The sequence below is a fragment of the Lagenorhynchus albirostris genome, chromosome 5 (assembly GCF_949774975.1).
Source record: "Lagenorhynchus albirostris chromosome 5, mLagAlb1.1, whole genome shotgun sequence".
Lineage (NCBI taxonomy): Eukaryota > Metazoa > Chordata > Mammalia > Artiodactyla > Delphinidae > Lagenorhynchus > Lagenorhynchus albirostris.
This window is the reverse complement of record NC_083099.1, coordinates 121,282,789-121,293,147: the sequence shown is the minus strand read 5'-3', so window position 1 is coordinate 121,293,147 and position 10,359 is coordinate 121,282,789. Positions and strand designations below refer to the sequence as shown.

At 34.2% G+C, this 10,359-nt stretch overlaps 1 pseudogene; it reads right to left on the bottom strand.

The window, feature by feature from the left end:
• Nucleotides 1-3,675: 3,675 nt before the first annotated feature.
• Nucleotides 3,676-4,516, bottom strand: LOC132520300 (magnesium transporter NIPA2-like; annotated as a pseudogene).
• Between the last annotated feature and the right edge of the window lie 5,843 nt (nt 4,517-10,359).

The window sequence follows — 10,359 nt, the reverse complement described above, 5'->3', positions numbered from 1 at the left end:
ACTATAAAAAATTGCCAACTCTTCTCATGCATTCTTGTTTTTCAGTGATCTATGAAAGGCTTATATTTTCATATTTGTATGTACTCAAATATTGCAGAGTATTTCCAATTAGTGCCACATATCTTAAGTATTACAGTGAAATGTCTTTTGTTTGCTGTGTTTAAGAGCGGCATAGTATGGACTTATTTACAGTCTCAGAAAAGTTTCAGGGAAGGACTAGATATCAAATAGGTAGGACATATTTGGTTGGGTTTTAGTTTTCTTTAAATATACATACCTATTTTTTCCCTGTAGCCAAAATTGAACAATCTTTCCACTTAGCCTTTAGTGCACTTTGTTTCCCATTAGGCATAGCAAAATTTTTAGCTTAAGTACTCTAAAATGTATTTTTCTTAAGTACACATAATAATTTATTTCCAAAGCTTTTCTCTGTATTACATTCAATTGTAAAGCTGACTAAATAGTTGCACTGTGAAATTGACTACTTGGCCAATGAAGCAGAGCCTAATCTTTGGCATTCAAAGATAATTCTCTGTCCTGGCACAAAGTAGCTCTGTTGTATAAAGGTACTTTCTATTTTCCATAATGCTAGATGCTCAAAATAGAAAAAGTCATTTGTAGTTTGAATACAAATATATGTATCATTAGTAAAATAATTTTGTATATATCATCATTCTGTATTACAATGGTTAGAAGAAGGCATCTGTTTTATTGATTTAAAAGGGACTTTTAAAAATCTGTTTTCGTGTGTAAAAGACCTGTACTGTATTGACTGACACAATGAAAATGTCTAAAACTTAGGCAAACTCACCTATGTATATCTAGATATATATTTATCTATATAAAAATGGGATTTTAAAAATTTACTAGGCATAGCTTAGAAACCTATTTAAGAAATAGAAACAAAGGATCAGTGCCTTTCTCATCTCTTAGCCATTTCTATAAATATATAATACTGTAATTAAATTTAGTCATTTTAAGTGACTTGGATACCACAAAGAATTGGATTGTCAAATCAGGCTCCCATGAATCAGAGACATTTCCCAACATCAAGCTTTACTAATCATTTAGGTATATGAGAGCTCAAGCTGCACAGGTAAAGCAGGGAGTCTGGGGCTACCTTAGTTCATCTTCCAGGTCCTTTCTTTTCAGACCATCTTTGGCCCAGGTTAATAGATGAGGTTTCTACATAAGGCATGCACACCCAGGTGGAGCAATTTAGTTCATCAGACATTTCCATTTTACACTCAGATTGTTGTGTAGCTTACATGACGTTTTCCAGGAAAACATGAAGGTAAATCCAAAGATTCTAGATTTGTTTTCTTTAAGTAAGCCTAGCCAACCAGATGTATTCTATTAAAAGCTTTCCAAAGATAAGTCCTCCATTGCTGCCAAGACCAGTATGTTTGTCTTTAATATTCTTAACAGGAGATGAGTCTTGTAACCTGCCTTGTTTCCTTCTTTGCATTGCCCTTCCCTCTATAATAGGATTACAGGTTTCATAGTCCAGCTGCTTAACCTTTTCCTTCCCGGTACTATATGAGGATTTTAAACTTTCCCTTTCACTCTCAGCAAACTACAAGGATGGCACTTAATGGCCAAGAACTGGCTTTATTCACTGTGTCACTGATTTATTTGTTGTTGTACATTTTTCAGTCAGTCAACATTTATGGATAGTTTGCTGTTTAATATAACTATTTACCATAATTGTCTTGAGCCCAATACAGATACTTTTTGCCCCTAAAGCAATTATGACTAGTCCATCAACCTCAATTAAGAGGAAATAAGTTAATATTTTAAATATGAATGATGTAGTTAAAAAGTTATGAAACATTCTGTAATAGGTGCTGATTATTTTTAAGTTTCCACTTCTATGGTACATTGATGAGAGGAAGCTACATGGAACAGGATTAATGTCAAAATGGAAAATAAAATAGAACTTTCAGCTGTTTAGCTATTATTGGTAATTTATTTGGTCAGGTTCAAACTCATCAGTGAAAGCAGTATTTTATATGGTTGCAATGAGAATATTGATAATACCTCTCCTATCCCCAAGATATTATGTCATATACTTTTCATAAATTATATCTGGCATGATACTGGACTGATTAAATTTTTCTTGAGATAATGCTGCATTATAAAAACTCCCAAAATATCAGTAGCTAGAAGACAAGCATTTATTTCATACTTAGAGGTATGCATGTTGGTTCAGATTAAGCCCATCTCATCTGGGGTCAGCTGGATACATCTGTGCTGGGCTGGGCTCCAGACTTTGAATTGAGTCCAAGTCACCTCCATGTTATCTTCATTGTGGGACCGTGGCTGAAAGTGGAATCCAGGCTGAAATTGCCACATTAACCTGGGGCCTACTTTTTCATGGCAGTAGCAAAAACTCCAAAAGGACTAAGTGAAACTGGCCATGTCTCTTACAGCTTTATTTCACAACCTGACCCACTTTTACTTCTGTCTTCTTTCCATCTGCCAAAGTAAGTCTCATGTTTAGTCAATGAGGTATGTGAAAGAATAATGAACTCACGAGGAAGCTGTGATTGAATTGGATAGAACAGGAATAATTTGGGGCAAATAATATAGTCTATCACAAACAGCAGTGGATAGCCTTTTTCCCCCCAAAGTTTCAATACCAAATAAAATGCAAGTTCATCAGTGAAGAGGCTTTAGCCTAATAGTATATTTCAAACTTTTACAAGTTTTATTTCACCAGTGAGGAGGTAAAGTATTTGTTTGTTTATTCTTAAAATTGCTATTAGTTCACTTAGTTCTTGGTGAAGGAGTCAACATTTAAAATATCTCTAGAGTAATAGAATGCGAATAGAAATAGAAACCAACCATGCACTGAGGTCATGTTTGTGACCTACTGTGCCATAGTTATAAGAGAGGTAATTGCTCTTGTTTTAAATTGGGAAACCTGAAGATGATTTCCTTTAGAGAATTTTATTTGAGGACTGTTTAGTTTTCTTTCGCTAACAAATTACCATAAATGTAGTGGCTTGAAACAGCATCTTTTATTAACTCACAATTTTTATAGATGAGAAGTACAGGCAGGGTCAACTGGGTCTCTGCTTAGTTTCTCATAGGGCCAAAGTCAAGATGTTAAGTCAAGATGCTAAGTTCTTACCTGGAGGCTCGGGGGAAGAATTTTATTCCAGACTTATTTTATTCCAGATTCAGGTTGTTGGCTGAATTCAGTTTCTTGTCATTGTAGGACTGAAGTCCCTGTTCCCTTTCTGGCTGTCAGCCAGGAACTGCTTTCTGTTTCTAGATGTCACGTTCATTCCTTTTCATATGCTCCCTCCATTTTCAAACCAGCATTTGCTCGGTCAATCTTTCATGTGCTTTGAATCCCTCTGACCTCATCTGTCAATAGTGAGAAAACTCTCTTCTTTTAAAGGGCTATGTGATTAGATTAGCACCACCTGAATAATTTCTCTTTTTTATGGTCAACTCCTCTGTAATCTTACCTACATCTGCAACATCTTTTTTTCCATGTAATATAACGTAATCATGGGACTGACACCTAGAGGTAAAGGTCATGGGGGACATCTTAAAATTCTGCTTAACACAGGAAAATCCTTTTTCAGACACATTTGATATTCAAATTCATTTACTAGCAGAATTACAAATTAGCCTTTTAAATATTTTTCCTCATAAAACTATCAGATTTCCATTTCTCTAGGGATTTTCTCCAGTTTGCTGTTCAATGACACCAGTTAAGTTTTCTTCATTATTATTAAGAATTGCATATATATTTAAGAGATTGTCATTCATTACTTTTTCATCTCTTTGAAAAGACATAGCCTGACGTAGTAGATGAAAACTAACATCTTTAAAGGCACAAAAGTATTAAACATTTTTCCCACAAAGTTGTAGACACTCAAAGTACTATCAACAGGCATATCTTGTCACTCCTCAAAAATAAGAGCTGAACTAGTTAAAATTAATGTTGTAAAGAATACCTAATATAATAGAATCACTATAGAAGTGTTGAATATATCCAGGGCCCTATTTAGATAATTAATTAATCTATCTGCATTACACAGACTATAAAGCTTAGCAGAAGAAGCCAATCCAGGGGATGTCCAGTACAGACTTTCCCACAAAAAAGTTATTTAATAATAATGCCCAGGCCTTTAAAATAGGATACTGAAAATGCTCCAATTAAAGAGCATATTGTTTTACAGATGTTGCTGTGTCTAGAGCAAGATCCTACCGCAAAGGTTAATATCAAGAGCACAATGATGATAAATTCTTCAAAAAATACCAAACCCAAATCAATTAATTTGTGAGACATTGTATTAAAGTCTCTGTTCTCTCTTTTTTGAAGCATGAATGAAGTAACTGAAGATCCAAGGCAGCTTAAGGAGTACTCAGTTTTCCCATGAAGATTTAGTCTTTTGTTTAGAAAGTATGAAGAAAAATAGCACTTACTGTGATCCGAGGAACTTCTACAATAATCACTAATACAGCTTTTGTAAATATAAGTAGCTAAGTTGGCCATCTGTACAATATCTAGAGGCCACCTACATGCCATGTCATGTGACTGCCTCAATGTTTAAGCCAGTGATGGGATGGTGAATCCTTCTTGGGCTTCAAATCTCACTGCCCAGCTCCTATTGATATCAGTCTAGCTTGCTGCAACCATTCTTTAAGACATACATGGATACTCTGAATTGGAATAAATATCAGGTCTTCTGTAGTCAAAGAGCCATAGGCTCTCCCATCCTCATACTGGTCATCCAATGCCAGGTGCAGATGTTGAGACTACAGCCAGCCATATGTACCACCTCCTCCCCGAGTGAATGCTAAAATGGTACCTCATCAGTATGGTCTTGGGCTACAGTTGCCACCAGGACCCAAGTACCACCACTGAGGAGGCTCTGGGCACAGCTGACCATTACACTTTATTTAAAGAGCTGTAAAATTTAGTATGCAAGTAGATTTTGACACAGACAAATTTGTCAGATCAGCATCTACACATGAGTCTGATACATAGCTTCATTTATGCTTCATTCTTGCTAAATATCGATTTCCTGTATTGATTTTAAGTCATAATTTTACTCAAGGTAACTATGTCAAAACTTTGACCTACTCATCTTACATGCTTCTTTACCCAAACAAGCAACTCCTCTTCCCACCCACCTTTTGTCTGTCAGGGATTTTGCTTCCTCCTGAGCAGATAAAATATAGATGCCATGAGACTGAAAAAACAAAACAAAACAAAAAAACTCAGTAGTATAACCTTCCTTCCTTCAATAATTACTCTGCTGTTTCCTTGCCTATGTTCAGTTTTCCAGTCTATCCAATGGAGGCTATCCAAACCATGATTTAAATCTTCATTTCATCAGCTTTTTTCACGTACTGCATTTAAGCATCCATTTTTACCATTCCACTGAATGACTCATAAATGTGACCCCCATAAACCCACTGATTGCTTAATCAAATGGACACATGTTAATTCTTGTTTAATCTCTCTGGAGTGTTCTATATCACTGGCATGTCTTTTATATTGTGGTTCTCTCTCTCCTTTCTTTTTATTTATGACATCAAGGTTTTCACTCCAGTTTTTCTGAACATTGTTTCTCAAGTGTCTTCATTTAATCTCCTTTCTTTGACTGTCCTCTCATTATTGGCTCTTCCCAGAATCCCATTACCAAACTGTACCTCCTCAACTTCTCTATGAACACACTACACATCCACTCCTAATTGCCTGATTTCATGTATTGCATGTATTCTTGTAATTGTCAAATCTAAAATTTATTTCAAACCACTTCTGTCAGTTCCAGACATACATTTCTCTGTCAGCCATACATTTATTGGCCCCACCACGAGATTCTTCAGACATTCACATTCAACATGATCCACAACAAAGGAACAAGAATAAACATACATTTCAACACTCAGATCTTTCTCTTCCAGGGGGAGAAAAAAATCAAAGAAATTAAGTTAGATCCTTAAAAGTGAATACCGAAAGAATTGAAATTTAAAAGTATTTCAACATTGAATAATTTGAGGAAAAAAATTACACTTGCATTTCTTTCAAGATAGATTTAATCACTGATGATGATTAAATCAGAAAATCCACAAACTGTGCTGCCATGGAAAGGAATAAAATATAGGAACATTCTTATATTAACAAGACATCATCAGTCATCACTGTGTCCCACTGAATTTTGATTCATTTGCTTCCAAGAGGAAACATTATAGTACAATAATATTGTCTGAGAACATTCATTGTAAGAAAAACTAATTTTAAAATAATCTTGTCTCATAAATACTTAGAAAAATGAAAAGTTTTTTAAAAGAAAAAAGGCTTTTAATGAGGTTAATTAAATTGATTTGAAAGAGTAGAAAATTTAGAGATGCTACAACCAGGAAATGTGTTGAAGTATGAAAACAAGAAAAGAATACCTAAGTTATTAGTGGCATTTAAACTTTGCTGTCCCAGAGTCAAAATATAATGGTTTCAGTCAGATCTCATTAAATGTGTAGGAATATTTCATACCTATGGAGAAAAGCTTTATTTCATTATTTTAATATTTTACAATGTAATTCTTTATAAAGGCTTTAGTAAAATATACACAAAAGGCACATGAACATTTAGTTTAGCTTTTTCTCTAGAAGCAGTGGAACAAAATAAGGTTTCAGAGAGAAAGAGAAAGACATAATAAGTAAATAAATGGAAAACAGACATTGTTACTCTCTTCCTTGTAGTATGAAATCAGGACCAGATGAAGGGGAAGAAAAGGTGATTGTGGCTATGATCAGTGAAATGATGTAGATGGACCATATGCATCATCCATCTATCACTTATAGCAGTGACTTTCAAAGGAAAAGAGAAACAAAGTAAGCATTCAAAGACAAAGTGGAAATCATTCCTAGTTAGTCAAGTGACCTATTTCAGAATGTATCTAAGTGGTAAGACTACCTGTATTTATAAAATTATAATGCAACAATTATGCTTGACAAACGAATGTATCTTTCAATCAAATGAATCCAATACTCCACCTTTGAGGATTTTCTGTCAGGAATGTAAATGGAGATTTTACCTACGGATAAATAAGTGAATAAATTACCTTTGTTGAGTTTCTCTTTTTATAAATTATGAAAGAAAGATACTGAGAATAAAGAATCTGTCTACAGAGTGTAATAGAATTTAGGAGGAAAATAACTGTTTCTTCCTGCTGAGTAAACTTTAAATGGCCAGTCTGCTCAGATAAAAGAGCAGTACATATTTTGGCAATTATCTAAGAAACCACAAAAATTATACAGAAATCTCAGCATTTTAGATCTTGAAGGGGACTTAAAACTTTAGTCTGAATAATTTATTTCAGGAATTAAGAAGCGGAAGACCTAAAGGGTCAAGTACAATCTGAAATACCCTAGAAATATTTTAAGATAGCATGCTTTTTTGGATATGGCAACTAGTGCTATATTCTATATTTCTAGAGATTTTCAGTTTTCCTTTGAAATAAATTCAATAATTTCTACTTTGCACAGGAGTGAAAAACTTGAAAGTATGATCACTTATAATGCCATGGAAATGTTTAATTGCTATTTTTTAATGCAAATTAATTTTCTCATATGCTTAATTTAAGTATCATCCAATTTTCCTCTCTGTGGCCTTTTGCTTAAGGAGTAATTACATTGCTGACATTTTTAATTAAAACAGTGCTATCTATTTTAAAAAGCATTAAGCCTGCCATTGATTTTTTTTTTTTTTTTTTGCGGTACACGGGCCTCTCACTGTTGTGGCCTCTCCTGTTGCGGAGCACAGGCTCCGGACGCCCAGGCTCAGCGGCCATGGCTCACGGGCCCAGCCGCTCCGCGGCATGTGGGATCTTCCCGGACTGGGGCACGAATCCGTGTCCCCTGCATCAGCAGGCGGACTCTCAACCACTGCACCACCAGGGAAGCCCTGATTTTTAGATCCTGAATAAAATTTTGGTTGATGAATCAGGATATGTGTCTTAATACTCTATGAAGCCTATATGTATTAGCATACCATTTGCTTTGAATATTATTCAGATAAAAATTCATTTATTAAAAGTCAATAGCATCATTAAAAATTAGGATCCTAATAAAATCAAACAGATTATATATATATATATATATATATATGTATATATATATGTGTGTATTATGGTCCATTTTAATGAGGCTACATATCACCTAATTTAATTTATAGTTGGATATTAGAGATTTAACATTTTAGCAATCTTTAGAGCTCTGAAAAATAATCAGTGATTTAGTATATATTTATTAGATATATTTCCCAATTCTGGAGAATGTTTCAAACTCTTAATGAAGTGAAGCTGTGACCCATTTATCCAATACATTGAGATTTTAGTAATGTTATACAGGATGCTTCTTTTTTTTTCTTTTTTTTAAATAATTTTTTAACTGAAGTATAGTTGATTTGCAATGTTGTGTTAGTTTCCGGTAAAAAGCAAAGTGATTCAATTATACATTTTTTTTTTCAGATTCTTTCCCCTTATAGGTTATTACAAAATATTCAATATAGTTTCTTGTGCTATACAGTAGGTCTTTGTTGATTATCTATTTTATGTATAGTAGTATGTTTATGTTGATCCCAAACTCCTAATTTATCCCTCCTCCACTTACCCCTTTGGTAACCATAAGTTTGTTTTCTATGTCTTTGGGTCTATTTCTGTTTTATATATAAGTTCATTTGTATCTTTTTTTTGTTGTTACTGTTAGATTCCACATGTAAGTGATATCATGTGATATCTGTCTTTCCCTGTCTGGCTTACTTCACTTAGTATGATAATCTCTAGGGCCATCCATGTTGCTGTAAATGGCATTATTTCATTCCTTTTTTTATGGCTGAGTAATATTCTATTGTATAAATATACCATGTCTTCTTTATCATTCATCTGTGATGAACATTTAGGTTGCTTCCATATCTTGACTGTTGTAAATAGTGCTGCAGTGAACATTGGGGTGCATGTATCTTTTCAAATTACAGTTTTCTCCAGATATATGCCCAGGAGTAGGATTGTAGAATCATGTGGTAACTCTAGTTTTAGTTTGTTAAGGAAGCTTCACACTGTTCTCCATAGTGGCTGTATCAATTTACATTCCCCCCAACTGTATAGGAAGGTTCCTTTTTCTCCACACCCTCTCAGCATTTATTTGTAGACTTTTTGATGATGGCCATTCTGACCAGTGTGAAGTAATACCTCATTGTAGTTTTGACTTGCATTTCTCTAATAATTAGTGATGTTGAGCATCTTTTCATGTGCCTTTTGGCCATCCATATGTCTTCTTTGGATAAATGTTTATTTAGATCTTCTGCCCATTTTTTGATAGGGTTGTGAATGGACCTATGAATTCTGAAAGGTATTAATTTCAGTGGAGAAAGGAATCTCAGTAATCTGTAAATAAGAACAAAGCAGAGATCTAGTCAAGTATGTAGCAAACGAATCTTACCTAAATATTCCCCAAACCAAGGCTCTGAGACCTAGATGGAAGTGGCTCTTAATCTAATGCAGATGGATCTATATTACAAAGTGAGGGAGTGACTGAGATCAATCCTTGGCAGTTCTGTATAACTTGACTTTTGTTTCAAGGATCATTCTACTCTTAATATCTTACACTGTGGACAAATGAAGTCGATATGCACATCTTAAGTGAATGGCATGAAGGGGAAGATACAGTTCTTATATTTACTATATAGTAAAAAGGGGCTTTAAAACCAAAGATACCCATACAATATAATTTCTATGGCTACCAGCTTACTGCTTATATCCCTCCTAGTCTATTCTTCATTCTGTAATCTTCACATTCTAAAGTTAAATACACTTAAAGATTCATATATATATATATATGACTCATATATATATATATGATTATATCACTGGCATTTAATGTTTAATTTAGTTTAAATGTTTCTTACTTAGAAATTATCTAGTGTAGTACATAATCAGACATACAATTTCTCAGAACTTAGACTCCATTCTCAAATTCAGATCTTGAATAAGTTTATCACATTTATGACACTCATGACTCCATTCCATCAGTGTTTACTTAACCCAACAATACAACACAGACTTAACTTTCCTCCCATAATTTCCTTCGATTTAAATTCCCTCCGCTGTGAAGGAATTTGGTGTATTCCATACGTGGCCAGGGGCTAATTGTGATTTTTCCCACTATGCAAGATTATGGGTGGTAATATATGTTTTCAAAGGCTGCATTTTCTTCTCTAATTTGAGCCTCTTTCAGCTAATTCTCATGCTGAAATTCTCATTTTGCAGCTCTAGGCATTAAGCAGTGGGTGGAATTTAATGATGAAAGCAGCTGATTTTATTAATGCAAATA